Source organism: Urocitellus parryii, chromosome 7 (assembly GCF_045843805.1).
Source record: "Urocitellus parryii isolate mUroPar1 chromosome 7, mUroPar1.hap1, whole genome shotgun sequence".
Classification (NCBI taxonomy): Eukaryota; Metazoa; Chordata; class Mammalia; order Rodentia; family Sciuridae; genus Urocitellus; species Urocitellus parryii.
In genome coordinates, this window is record NC_135537.1 from 16,573,867 (window position 1) to 16,585,443 (window position 11,577).

Below are 11,577 nucleotides of genomic sequence, written 5' to 3' on the forward strand. Positions count from 1 at the left end.
GTGTCAGTTCTCAGTTCTCGTTGTGTGCGAATAAAGCCCTGAGTGATACCTTCTCAGTTTCAGATGAGGAAACCGAGACCTGCAGAAGTTGTGTTCTGCATTGCACAGCTGTGGCAAAGTCAAGTTTAGGAGCCAGGCTAGGGCTTCCCAACCATGGCATGGTGTATTTCTAGATTCTAGACAAACTTTGCTGATGTTGGTTTGGGGGGGGGGAATAAGATGGCTCTTCAAAAATATTTGTAGATTGCTTTATTGGCCAAGTAAACTAAATGTGGTAACATGTGTAGACAGTTTTCTTACAGCTCAGGATAACCTCAGGATAATTCCCAGAATGACAAACTGAAATGCCAGAGGGACAAGGTAAAGCCAAAGGGTGACAGGTACGAGGTGACGGAGTGGCGGGGTCTGCACACACTTGAGCCCCTCTGCTTTGTGCAGTGGGCAGCTGCCGCTCAGCCCCACTCATCTGTTTCCAGATGGAAATAAAATCCAGATCTGACTGCACAAGGGAAACTAGAGTTCTGATTCATATAAAACTGATGGAAAACCAAGAAAAATAAACAAAAAATCCACTGAGCAGGCCAATACTTACGGGCACATGCCTGTGAGCCAGTCAGTCCTCAGGCCACATATGAACAAATTCCAGGATACTGTTAAACCCTGTCTTTACTTACCTCCTTCTCACTGGAAGGTTCATTTGAGAGAAGATGAAGCAGCCTTCTGTCCACCCCAGTGGTAGTGTTAGGAAGATCTCAAAACTCCCATCTCCTCCAGCTTTCCAAATGGAAGTTTGCTCTCTGAATGCAGCACGACTTGGTGGGCCTGTTTTTTGGCTTACGTTATTTCATCTTTCATCAGCCCCCCTTTGCCTGGCTAGCATACTTTTCCTTCTAGAAGGGTCACCTCCTTCTGGAAGCCATTCCTGATTTCATCTCCCTTCCCCAGCCCTCAACACACTCCCCCTTAGGTTGGGTACCACCTCAGCACTGAGGAATAATATTCCAAGTATTTAAAGAGCAGCTGGCGGCCTCAATCCTCTAGGAGACAGATGGGTACCCCTAGATGTTAGCACATTGTCAAGGGGTACAAAGCTTGAGCAGACGGTGGGGGGAAGCAACATGAGGCAGGAAAGGCAAGAGGCAAATACAAGATGGTGTGTTACCAGGGAGGCCACGACCTCTCTGCTAAAGTAGCTGCTCAGTGCTGTGTGGCCCCTCTCAAGAGGGTATGTGAAACCACTGTCCCCCAAGATGGTCCCTGGGAGGAAGGAGGAGTGGGGCTCCTCCTGTTGGCTCTATCTGTTGGCTCCTTCCTGTCTTCAGCCTTCCATTGGTCAAAATTTGAGCCATGGAATAGCAACTGCCTTTTACCAGAATGAGTATCGAGGTGCCCACAGGCCTACCAGCAGGGCTGCCTCCACCATAGCACCTGCCACATGGTATGAGATGATGCTTTCAATGATAATTATTCAATCAGTGACGCCAGCAACATCTGCATCACTTCCATCTTTAGCATTTATAAAATTTTTAAACCCTAGCACTTAGTTGGGGGTGAATTTGCTTTGTCGTTCAACAAATGCTTAATGGAATGAAACTCAAAGTTGGGTTATAATAACTTTAAAATATCAAGCCTATCTTTCAAATCAATGCCACACCTTTAACGAACCTTTGCAACCCAAAGTCCATTGCTTCTGGCCTTGCTCTCTGTTCCAATTTCCCTCTGGCTTCTCAAGTACCTGGATCCCTCTTTCGGTATCAGAGGAAAACCTTACCCTAGGCGGTTGCTCTAAACAAAAATTCACCAAATTAAAAATCTAGCTGTGTATATAATATCTATAATTGTCATCTAGGGTTTTGATATTGTTGATATTGACAAATGTTCACATGCCTACACAATGCCATTGAATTTTCTACAAGAAGGGTTTTGTGTATCTTTTCAACCAAGCAAGAATGTTCCTGCCAGATGTGATGGTGCATGCCTATCATCCCAGTGTCTCTAGAGGTGAGGCAAAAAGATCCCAAGTTCAAAACCAGCCTCAGCAACTCAGCAAGACTCAAAGCAACATACTGAGACTCTGTCTCAAAATAAAAAATGAAAAAGGGCTGGGGATATGGCTCAGTGATTAAGCACCCCTGAGTTCAATCTTTGGTACCAAAAAGGGGGGTGTTAAAAATTAATTCTGGGAACCAAAAGAAGTCACTGTATCTAGATTAATTAAATGCCCAGTAATGATGGATTCCATTTGTTACTTGAAGAACTCTGTCTCTAAAAGTAGACTGGACTATTAGGAAAGGTTGGGAAGACTTAGGTCTCGGTTAACAAATGATGTGTAACCCTGGCAGCTACATTTTCCATGGGAACATTAGTCAGCAGGTAATGTATTAGTTCCTATTCTAGTAATCATTAATCCACTATCACTCTACATGATTAATATTACAAATTTCTACAGCCTTCATTTAAAAATCACTTGGGAGTACTCATGAGAGCTAGCAGGCTGTAAAAATATTTTTATGGAGCTGTATTGCTTGGGCTTTACCTTGTCCCAGGTGTAGATAATGAAAAGCTGGTCAGGCTCCTGAGTGGAGCCCATAATTGGTGTGGTCCTGGGGACAGCAACTGGCCTCACTACAAATAGCCTTCAACATGGGCTTTCTTTAGAAATTCAGAGCTCAGACTCAGCCAGTAACACAAAGCCAGAATATGGTAAATTCCAAAAAACAAGGAACTCTTATCATAGGCAACTTAGTCACAGTATCCCCTAGTAAAGTAAAATTTTAATTTCTAACATAGAACAGGCTTTAAGCTGCCATAAAAACGATAGAAGTCTGAATATGGGGATCTCATATCTTGCAATTGGAACTGCTTTCCTAAGATTATGAAATGAAAAGTTGGCAGTAAAAACATTCCTTTGCCCATCCCAGCAGGCAATGCTCACGTTAGGCAAATTTTGGAACCAAAAACAAAGAGATTTTTATTGACATGGGTGCATTTTAATAAAGGCTAGATTGATGCTCCGAACTGGGGTCGTGGAATCAAGTATTCTTGAGATAGATGAGGATTTGCAAGCCATCTGGTCTATCTCTTCACTTTAGGATTATGAACATGGAAGCCAAAAAGAAGGAAGAGCTGACTCACAGCAGCGCAGCTAGTTACAGAAAAGCAGCACCATGTGACAAGGCAGCCAGCCAGGCCCAAGGTCCCCAGTGACCTGCCCTTGCTCATCCCATCAGAAGCGGATTCTCTCCAAACCTCTTTGCACAAATCAAAATAAATTGATTTTCTATTAAATCAAATAAGTTAATTATCTGAGAAAAGATGTTTCTGTTAACATGAAACATATGCTCCTGAAAACCTGTGAGGTTGGTTTTTAAAAATTAAATGCATTTTGGACACTTTACTCTCTTTATATGACTCCTGGGAATATCCAACGTAGCTCCCTCTTTCCCTCTTGAAGGGCTCTGATGTCACCCTCCAGACACTGCCTTCTCTACCCACTCTTCCTCTCTCCATCAGCTTCTAGGACCCACCTGAGGCTTGCTGCAGGGCCCTCTTCCCTGCTTCCTCCCCTGCCTTCTCTCTTCTTGCCATCCCCTACCTTCTGCTTCCCTCCTCTCCTCTCTGCTTGCTCCACACTTTCCAGCAGTAATATTAACCTGACTTCTGACTCTGGAAATGCCAATGACTCGCAAATGTACCTGCAACCAGGCATCGTCCCTACCCAGCTGTCACTTGGACATCTCCCCCGATGTCTAAAAAAATCCCAAACTTAACATGATCAAAGCCCACATCTTCATGCCCCTGCTCCACAATCTCTCCCCTGCAACAAGCCTTCCTCCCCTCCATAAATGGCACCACCTTCCACTCAGGTGGCTGAGCCCAAATCTGGGGGAGACACCTTGATTTCCCTTGGCTTCTCTTGACGGTTGCCCCTTTGCCGCCATCCAAGTCAAGGCGTCTCACGTAGATTAACTTTGCAGTCTCGAGTCTCCTCAACTTTCCTCTCCCCTAAGCTTCACCCTCCTGACCACCTCCCATCATCTCAAGGGCACTCACCACTCCCAGTGCTGACCCCTCGATGTCCTTCCCAGCAAGAGCCAGAACTGCTGTGAATTCTGCCTCATTCCTTATGGCAACGACCTCTCCCTCCCCAACGTCTGTGACACACCTTGTCTACAGTAGCCATTTGGTCCTTCAATCATATCCTGGCTTCCAATTGCACATTTCAATATGCTCTACTCTGCAAACGAGTCTGGAGGTCCTGGGGGACAAGCACTCCATTTTCACCTCCTTTTCTTCTGACCCAGAGTGCCTAACACAGTGCTTTAGTGTCCCACTTCTACCCATCAATGCTTTTGTATTAGCGATGAAGTTCTGCAGTGCAGGCCGGAAGTGGCCGCTCATCCCCACAGAGGCACCAGCGGCACAGCACCGATCACCAGCCAGAGATGAAGCAAAGCTCAGGGTGGAGCACACCAGAAGTGGATGCCAGGTGTCACATGGGTGCTGTTGAATGTGCCCTGGCAGTGACCCACAGGTGGATCAGAAAATCCCTTAAAGAAGAGAGACACAAGCCCTGAGAACTGGAGAGAGACAGTGCATCCTGAGGGATGTATGTTAATAGCTGAATCCAGCCATGCCTGAAGCTAGCTATCTTTTCAAATTTTTTGAGCCCCCCCCTAAAAAAAAATCCCTAGTTCCCCCAATTTGTGAGTCACGTTCTAAGTCACTTGTGTTCAGAAGAGATATACCTGACATACCTTCCTAAAGTCAAATTGTTCGTAGTATTTGAGGTCTGGGAGTAAAGTAGAGATAAAGAAGTGGAGAGAGTCAATGACTCTGATAGAACCCTAACTTGTAGCAGAAACCAGACTTACACCCAGGGCTTTGCTCTCTCAGTGATTTTTCTACCACAAAAGGCAAATTAAATGAAGGTGTGTTTCCTGATGTAGATGTTTTATTTCCTCTTCTGGAGCATAAGTGGCAGAGAGGGTGGGAGTGCCATATGCCCTGTAGCTCAGCACAGTCTTGCATGTGACAAAGAGACAAGAAGTACTTGTTCACACATCCACGAGCTGAAGAAGGCATTTTGTTCTGTGAGATTTTTGCTTTTAAACCTCAAGATGAATGTGTCACTTTCAGTGTTTTTTGTTACTGGAAAAGTAGAGAAGTATAGAAATGTAGCCTCTTTCACCAATTATAATCCTATCCTGTAAAGTTAGGAATTTTTGTCCTAGTGAAGCAACAACTTTAGGAAGTAGCCACTGTATGAAGATGCTGTGGGGATGGCAAGTAACAGGCCTGTCTTTGCTCTTAGGAATTTATCAACTAACGTTGCGGGGGGGGGAATAACTATAAGCAAACGTGACAGAAATACTAACATTTTTGCTTTTGTTTATGTGGAAGAAAGTATCGGTACAGGTACAAAGTTAAACTAGAATTTGGGGATTCTATCTAAGTTACACTGCATAAAGGAAACACTGTTAATTCTGTCTGCACAAAAAAAGATTAGGCAAGTGTTCAGGCTTTGAAAATTAGTATTTATGCACTTCTGTTATTTTAATCAATATTATGTGGCTATAAAAGAATCTGAAATATTTATGATCTTAATATCATAGGAATATGATTGTCTCAGGTCATTATTTGTTGCTATGACAGAATACCTAAGTCTGGGTAATTTATAAAGAAATATAAATTTTAACTCATGGTTCCGGAGGCTGGAGGTTCAAGGTTGGGTGGCTGCGAGGGGCACATGCACTCAACTCATGGCAGAAAAACAGAAGGGGAAGTGCAAACACTAGGGGCAGCTTTGCTTCATAAGGAACCGATCTCACAGGGGCGAGCCCACTCCCATGAGAGACATCCATCTCTTTTACCAACCAGATCACCCCTGAAAGGCCCTGGTCCCCCAGTGCCTGTCACAATGGCACCAAATCCCAAGGAGTTGGGGAGGGGACAAAGCATATTCACACCATAGCAATGACATTTCCCCAAAGATTTTCTAAATGGAAATGGAAATTGAATACAAATCGTACAACATAGTGTATTTGCGGTGAGAATTAAAGCCACTGATGGATTCTTTTTTGTTGTTTATTTGTTTCTTAGGGCTGCCATATAAAGCAACACAAACTTTAAAGGACAGAAACCGATCGTCTCCGACTGCGGGGGCTGGAAGCCCAACATCCAGGTGTCAGCAGGGCCGTGCTCCCTCTGAAACCCGAAAGAACAGTCCTGAATCACTCCATCCTGTTTTCTGATGGAGGCCGTCAGACCTGGAGCTCCCTGGCTTATAGACAAGTCACTCCAGTCTCTGCCTCTGTCGTCCCTGTCCCTGACTGTCTGTCTCCACAGAGAAGTTCCCCATCTTCTAAGGTCACCAGCCATATGGGATTCAGGCCTACATGAAAAACCTCAGCTTTACTTGGTTATATCTACAAAGATCCCATTTCCAAATTAAGTGGCATTCTCAGGTGCCAGGCCTCAACATATCATTTTAGGGGATACAATTTAACCCATACCAAATACATGAATCATCTTTTTTAAATAAGTGTTAGAAACTTAACCTTGGCAGATGATGCAGAAGGACAGACTCTCTTGGGCCAGACTGATCTATGGCTGGTTTTGAGACACCCAGGGTGATCAGGAGAGTGAGCCTTTGGCTGACCCACCTTACCCAAGGTTGAGGAGGATGAAGTGGAAATCGACTTTTGGTCTGAAACAAACTTACTCTATAGATACCCATGGGCAGACACCCGGAAGTCATCTTGCCCTTCCTCTTCTCGCTCATCCCCAGCATCTAATGAATCTGTTAGCAGGTCCCTAAAACTCAGTCCACTCATTCACCCAAGCACAGGGGACAAAACGAAAATCCTTGCTGGAGGATTCTACACCAGTGAGGTGAATAGAGATGCACAAAGAAAAACAGCATCTAAACAACAAGTACTAAGTCTAGTGGTGCCACGTGCAAGGAAGACAAATTCATCAAGGGAGGACTAGGAGGTTCAGAGAAGAGGGTGGAGAAAGGCAGGGAGCTTGCAGGTTTGAAAAGGGTTATTCAGTGAAGGCAAATCTGAGAAGGCTGGAGGAAATGAGGAGAAAGCCATGCAGATAACCCAAAGCTGCAAAGGCCCTGTGGTCAGAGCATGACTACTCTGTTTGTGGAACAGCAAGGAGACCAGTGTGCCTGGAGCACAGGGCATAAGAGGAGAAGAAGAGGAAGAGGTTAGAGAGGGAGGGGGAACGGAAGAGACATAGACCTTATGGACTTTATACACGGTCATGGCAAAGACTGCTTTCAATGGGTGCAATGGGAAGCCCCTGGGGTTAACGACAGAGGAATGATATAACCTAGAGCGTCAACGGGATTTTTTGTGCTGCTGCATTAAAAAGAGATGACAAGGTATGAAGACAGAAGCAGGCAGATCCCGGGGTGCAGTGACCCATGCAAACCGTCATGGTGCTTGGATTGCAGGGGTGGAGAAAAGTGGTCAGGTTTTTACAGTTTTTAAATAAAGATGACAGAATTTGTTGACAAACTGGGTGTGGGCAGAGTCAAGGATGACTCCCACATTTCATTCTGAGTCTCTAGTCAAAGGCGGTTGCCACTCACAAGGTCGCTGTTTTATGCCTCCGTATCTTTGCAGACGTTGTTGCCTGGGACTGAAATGCCCTTTGTCACACCTGTCCTGCCAGGGTGACCCCGTTCACCTCAGAGTCAGCTCAGAGATCAACTCCAGGCAACTTTCCCCCATGTTCCCACCACCCCCAACCTATCCCCAAACCCAAAGGCTCCCCAAGTGCCCAGCTCCATGCTCCATCACAGCTACCATCGCACCCATCTCTTTCATTCATTCATTCAGCAAATATCAGCCTAACCCTGTGCAAAGAACTTAGCTGACTGAGAAATCAGCTGTCCCTGCAGATGTGACATTTATAATCGAGAGCCGTGCTCCGGCTGGCAGCCACTAGCCCCAGGTAGACATTGAGCACTTGAAACATGGCAAGAGACGTGCTAAAAGTGGAAACATATTCCACATTCTGAAGACTTGGTGCCAAAGAATAAGAATGTAAGGTGTCTTCCTACGTGGGCTGGGCTGCGTGTTGCAAAGACAACGTTTGGAGTTCTGTGTTTAGATATTGGGTTATGGGACATGTTATTAACATATCAATTACATTGTTCATTTTACCTATTTCTATTTTATGTGGTTGCTATCAATTGGTAAATTCCATACATGGCCCGATTTACATTTCTGTTGAACAGTCCTGGAATAGAGGATGTAGGCATAATACAAACATGATGAAGTATTATGCATCCGTGTGAAGAAATTGGCATGCTGCCCTGAGGGAGGGACACTGGGTGGGACTCCCTTGGAGAGTAAGTCTTTAGACTGTCCATAGAATGGCCCTGAAGCAGGAAGGGCAAGATTGAGACATGAAGAGTGAGAGAGGTTGAGTTTCCTAAAGGGAAGAAGGCCCATGGGGCTGAAGAGGTAGGACTCTTCCAGGCAGGTAGAGAGCTTGAGAAAGACTCTCAGGGAGAAAGACCTTGGCATGTTGGGGGAACAGAAGACAAGCTGGTGTGGCTGAGAGGGGACACTGTGGGAAAGGACATGGTGCATGGAAATGACCTAGTGGTCCAAGCACCACCGCTAGCCAGGATCTCCCTGACAGCATAAACATACCTCATTATTGTTACATGAGCAGCACCTAACACGTTTTCTGCTGAATCCCGATTAAGAAAAGCCTGCAGTACATTTTTGATAAGCCAAAATGTGAAAATAATTTGAAGCAATTACTCATATGTCTTCATTACCTCAGGTCAACTTGGTGTACTTCAGAAAGTACCTGGAAGGGAAAAAATTGAGAATTATACTATATATCCTATATATTCTCAACCCACTGGCTTTTCTACTACTTAGCCGACTGAAGTTGCGTAAGCCATAAAGCTTCTCAGGACGTGAGTTTTCTAATCTGTGGAATGAGGGAGTTGGCCTAAGCGATTTGAAATCAGAAATCAGATCCTAAAGGGTCCAATCCTACTTGCTCTCTTACATGTCACCCATATCCCATACCTTTCCTGGGTCAGAAATAAGCTCATAACATTGCACCTGTCAGATCCTACAGATTGCAAAAGCCCAGGGGCCCTGCAGAAGTACACATCTCAGGCTGCGGATAGAGCCCTGCAGACAAGGAAGGGGGAAGACCAGAGCTTCCAACAGGTGTTTCTTACTGGAAGGGGAGCACTGTTGACTTTGGGGTGGACAATTCTTCATTATGTGGAACTGTCCCAGGCAGTGCAGGATATTTACTATCCCTGGGCTGGGTCCTAACACCCACTCTGCCAGTATTACAGGGACCCAAACACTCCCATGCAAACTGCCAACAACCCTCTTGGTGGGCAGCTGCACCACTTTAAGAACTACCAAAATCAAGGAGATGCAGATAAACGTGCCCAGGCACAGAAGGAAGGAAGGAAGGAAAGAAAGAAAGAAAGAAAGAAAGAAAGAAAGAAAGAAAGAAAGAAAGAAAGAAAGAAAGAAAGAAAGGCCACCTTCCCATCACTCTTCTCGTGCCCTCTCTATTCCCCCAGATCACACCCCCACCCCAGTCTTTCTTCCCAGGACAGTTCTTCTTCTTCTCCCCTTTGAACTTTCAATTACCACATCCTATCAGGAAGGTTGAAGGAAAGCCCCTTCCTTCCCTGCCCTTGCTGGGAGCTATCCCAATCTCCTTGCTAAGAACCCATTCAGCTGGGGAAGGAGAGAGGAGGAGATGACCCCTGGGATAGCTCCCTTTCAGAACAGTCCTAACTATGGGCTCATCTAACCACCTAGGGGTGTCGTAGTGTTGGAGATCAACTCAGTCAGAACCCTGTGGGCTTCCTAGTTGGCCTTGCAGCTTCCTATCTCTCACCTCCCTGGAGCCATAAACTCTATCTCTTCTTTTAAGGAGGCATTTCCTGTGCTCAATAAGTCAGCACCCTGAAGGATCTTATCTCCACAGCCAGCACCAGCACGCAGTGCCCTGCTCTTCCTCCTGACCTTTGAGCTTCAAAAGCCAGGGGTGGGAGAGGGAGGAAGGGGGAATCACGGATGTGGGAGGGGGAGTGTTAATGGCACAGACTGGGATTCTAAAGCCAGCATAGGGATGGAACAGGGAGGATGTGCCCTGAGAAGAAATCTGGGGCTAGTAACTATAAAGCAGAAATCAGATCCTAAAGAAAAAAAAATAATAGCAAATGGCCAAAGCATTGATTGCTAACTTACATCCTCTCATTTTCTACCACATTCCACTGTGAGCTCCTGGACAAGATAGAAAGATAGAAAAGCTCCTGTTCACCATGTATCCTCAGTACCCAGCACTTGCCTGGCATCCCATGGTCTTCAGTCTCTTTTGGCGGTTCCTTCTTTCCTCCGATTTGCAAAGCTCTTTCCTATTTTGAGCCTTTGCACAAGATAATAACATCCACACTGGAACACTCTGTCTTCAAATGATAACTTCTGCTTCTTATCCTTTAATTCATGGTTTAAATGTTAGCTCCTTGTCCCCAATTCAGGGAAATCACATGGACACAGACACACATAGTCTCTGTTATTGCATCCTGTTTATCTTCTTTAGAGCACACATAACCATTTCTGGTTAGTTATTTGCTTGTGTTTTATATAGAAATTCAAATATAAATTCTAGGAACAGAAAATCCATATCAGTCTTGTTTGCTTTGGTAGTTGCAACAATTAGTACATCCAAAGTTCTCAACTGACGGAATTTGAAAGAACAAAAGTGACTATATACAATAAGGACTTAATAAACCTATATAGAATTCTAATTCTGTTTTATAAGAGAATTTATCATAAAATAAAGGTAAACCAATAGAAGAAAAATGAATTATTTAATAACTCTAGGATTGACTGTCTAACCAAAATTAAGTCAAATCCTTTTCTTTCTTAATCTATATCAAAATCAATTCCTAATGGATCAAAGATGTAAGTCTTAAAACAATAAAATAACTTGAAGACAGTGTATAAGAAGATTTAAGTATCATCATGTAGAAAAGGTTTTTCTAAGCAATTGAAAGAAAAGACTGATATTTGACTACATAAAAACTAACACTTTCAGGGGGGCACAGTGGTGCACACCCGTAATCCTAGTGACTCAGGAGGGTGAGGCAGGAGTTCAAAGCCAGCCTCAGCAAAAGTGAGGCACTAAGCAACTCAGTGAGATCTTATCTCTAAATAAAAAATATAAAAAGGGCTAGGAATGTAGCTCAGTGGTCAAGTGGTCAAGTGCTCTGGGTATCTATCCCCGCAAAAAAAAAAAAAAAAGAAAGAAAGAAAAACTAACGTTTCACACAAACACATATACACACTCAAAACATAAACAGAGACAAAAGGCAAACAAAGAAACTGGGGAGAAATAATCATCACACTTGACAAAGGCCTAGGTTCCACTATAAATAAAACGTTTCATAAATATAAATGAAAAGACTAATAACTAAAAAGGAAAATTGAGGACAGCAACAAGTAAACCACAGAAATAGCCATAAAAATAGCTCCAAAGGAATGGAATGTAGAAGTCTAACGC